Source organism: Ascaphus truei, chromosome 12 (assembly GCF_040206685.1).
Source record: "Ascaphus truei isolate aAscTru1 chromosome 12, aAscTru1.hap1, whole genome shotgun sequence".
NCBI lineage: Eukaryota > Metazoa > Chordata > Amphibia > Anura > Ascaphidae > Ascaphus > Ascaphus truei.
The window spans coordinates 13,810,434-13,814,182 of NC_134494.1; the positions used below are offsets into that span (position 1 = coordinate 13,810,434).

The 3,749-nt window shown below is 40.1% G+C and overlaps 1 pseudogene; it reads right to left on the minus strand.

The window, feature by feature from the left end:
• Positions 1–2,140: 2,140 nt before the first annotated feature.
• On the minus strand, positions 2,141–3,264 carry LOC142463842 (E3 SUMO-protein ligase KIAA1586-like; annotated as a pseudogene).
• Between the last annotated feature and the right edge of the window lie 485 nt (positions 3,265–3,749).

Here is a 3,749-nt window from a genome sequence, read left to right on the forward strand (position 1 = left end):
TCTCACTGTCACCCACTCTCTCTCTCTGTCACCCACTCTCTCTCTCTGTCACCCACTCTCTCTCTGTCACCCACTCTCTCTCGCTCTCTCTCACTTTGTCTCTCTCTCTCACTCTGTGTGTCTCTCTCTCTCACTCTGTGTGTCTCCCTCTCTCGCTCTGTGTCTCTCTCTCTCACTCTGTGTCTCTCTCTCTCATTCTGTGTCTCCCTCTCTCACTCTGTGTGTCTCTCTCCCACTCTGTCTCTCTCTCCCACTCTGTCTCTGTCTTATCTTAACTGCCGTATACCTACACCGAAATAACATACTGTATACTGCTTTCTTCCAGATCTGACTCAAGTTTCACACGGGAGACATCGGAAGACAGGTAGCGAACACCTCACCTCCAGTATAGTACCTTGAGGGACTGCGGATCAGGTAAGATCCCAGGCAGGATTGCTGCTTTAGAAATGGTGAAGAGGGGGCATCCTGACACTGGTTAATGGGTTCAGAATTATTCATATCTGGCTTTTTTTCCCCTGATTGGTGAGGTCATCCGACACACACACACACACACACACACACACACACACACACACACACACACACACACACACACACACACACACACACACACACACACACACACACACACACACACACACACGTATAACAAGGACTAATTGAGGTACAGTATAAGTGTAATACAATAAATAAACGGTTATGTAAAAAACGAATCCTGTTATTAGTTCTTACTCGTAATTTATTCTTTTTTTTAAGGGGTGGGGCTAGGTGCGGGGCTAGGTGGCAAGTAGATTTTTTTTGGTTGGGCAAGTAGATTTTTTTTTGGGGGGGGGGCATGATTTCTGTTGGTGGCCCTGATGGGGGAGAAGATAGAGAGAGAATGGAAAGAGGTAGAATGAATAATACAGCATCAATGGTGACACTATTAGATAAATATCATTATAATATTCATTTTTTAGTAATGTTATTTGTTGTATTAATAATTTTTTTTGTGTCCCGGTTTTTCATTTTCAAAATCTGGTCACCCTACATCTAGAGAAGAGGAAACGAAATTCTGGTATGTGGCCCTGAGAAATATGTGGAGGGAGACTAACTCTCTCTTTCCCGTTCGCTCTCTCTCCTCCTCCCCTCCTTCTCTCCCACTGTTATAATCCCTCCCAATCTCTCTCACTCTTCCTCTCTCCGCCCACCCTCACAATACACGCACAATACACCCCCCACAATTTATACACACACACAATATCCCCTCTCCACAATACACATACACACACACTACCACCTCACCACAATACACACACACAATACCAGTGGTGGGATTCCAAAAATGTAGGTTCCCTTTCATCGTACTGCCTTTTTTATAGTGAAAAATGAAAACCAAAAATATTTGATTGAAATTGAAATACATTATTTATTTGCCTTCCTTAAAATATTTCCATATCGCCACCCTATACTGTGGTGTAGAATACTGTTTCTTTCGTCCGTGTTTCACCCTGTTGTCATCGGCTGTGTGTTTCATTCTCAGCCTCGTTTGCACTGAAGGAGTGGGGTCCCAGGAGTCCAATGGGACACCAATCATATTAATTGTCATAAAATTTCCGACATTCTGAACTGTGAGGCGGCTTCTTTTATCTGATATATATATATATATATATTATTCATTGTAGAAAACCCTCTTTCTGCCTCCGCAGAACTAACAGCAACTTGGAATCTCATGGTTGTGTCGGTTTTTTTTTTTTACAACATTTTCAACATTGTCGCGGAAATCATTGATGCTGATTTCATGATGAATTTGTTGAATTCACAGTTTTTCGTCGGCGGATTTCCAAGGGACAACATCTTCATCAATATTCCAACAATCTGGCTCTAGTGTGTTTACTATTTCCTGAATTGTACTATCACTATTTTGCGCTTTATATCCTGCTTTTAAGTGATCACTGTCCATCAACCTGGCTTTCATATTATTGATAACCGCTTCTAGTAGTTTTTGACGAGGAAGATTTACATATTTTTTATTCTCAACAAAGTCAATACATTTAAAAGCGTCAGAATTTATGGTAATACCAACTTTCTTTTCAAAGTTTCCAAGGCTTTTTTGAGCATTTCAACTGCCCTAATGGATCTTTTTATACATTTTTCAGCTCTAACTAAAATTTAAATTTCTGTTTTGAAGGACATTAGAAAGTAAGGACATTTCTTGCAATATATCTATCATTTATGCTAAATCGTCTATGAAGAATCTGTTGCGAAGACGGGAAGCAATTCCTGAATATTGTTTATGTGGATAAATATTTTTGTAAAAAGCGGTATAAGCACGCCATACAGCAAGTGTTGATCTTAAGATGCAAGCAGCCCATCTTGGTCCCAAAACTCTATCAATCTTTGTCATTTCTAGTCCAAGTTCTTCAGAAATTTTTGATTGATTGGTGAAAATCGTGTAGATTTTATCGATAAGAACATTTTGAAGTGATTCACCCGTTTTATTTCAGTGATAGAATTATCTAAGACAAGTTGCAGACGGTAATTTAAACAATGCCAAATGATGATGCCTGGGAAATATTTTTTAAGTCTTGTGCTCACCCCTGATTTGCAACCAAGCATTACACTTGCACCGTCAGAACAAAATGCAACCAAATTATTTCTCAAATATCCAATATCAAATCCAACATCACACAAACTTTTTTTTTTACAAAGTTTTGTGTATAGTCTCAGTATCCTGTGCTTACAACTCAATCAAATCGAGGAAAATTGCAGGCGATAGATGACAATCTTCAACTTTTACAAAAATTATGATCACTGCTTTATTAGATATGGTTGAAGTTTCATCAATGATGACACAAACTTTTAATTTTTGTGTCTATTATTTTAGTAAATATATATTTTTGAATTTCTCTTGCAATGTGATCAACTATTTTTACAGCAGCAGTTTTCCGAGAATGGAGTCCCACTCACATATCCAAACCATTTTTTGCTTGCAGTTCAATCTCATCTTCAATGTCAGAAAATGGCCTATTTCTTTAAGCTATGCTGTAAACCGTATTGAAGACTTTACATGCAGAGCCGATATATTTGTGGTTAATTTTGTCTATGCATTTGGTAATTACATCATCAGTACAACATTTCACTTGTGCCGCACATATACCGTGTGCCTGTGATGAAGTGTTCATTCATTTTTTTTCTCAGAGAAGCTTGTTGGATGACTTAATTTTTTCCCGGTGCTTCAATACTGTAGCTTTTCCACTCCTTCGATACATGAATTCCTTTCATGATTATGGAATCAAATTTGACACAGTGACCACAACCCAGTTTCATATTTTTCTAAAATTCCTGAACCCGCTTCATATCCCAGTAATCAAGAAGGGCAGCTGCTCGATCTTCATCTCTGTAACACTTGCGCTCACCACGAACAAGGCGGGTCCCCGGTACTGAGGTGGGAAAGTATTAAACTGCGCACCAACAGCAGCAGAGGCACGCCTGGAGGGTGGATAGTCAAGATCGGCGGGTCTGGATTGGAGAGAGTAGGTTAGTCTGGATACTTGCCAAAGTCGTAGGTAGGTGCCAGGAGAGTAGTCAGTGTCCGGAGTGCCGTGGTCAGGGATTGAGAAGTGCGATTGGTCAGAGGCAAGCCGGGATCAGTAATCCAGAGAGAGGTCCTAAAGTCAAGCCGGGTCGGTACACAGGAGAAATAAGCAGCAACAGTGTTATAGCACAACAGGTACAAGGCTGGGCAGGAATGTGGAAACACAAGGCTA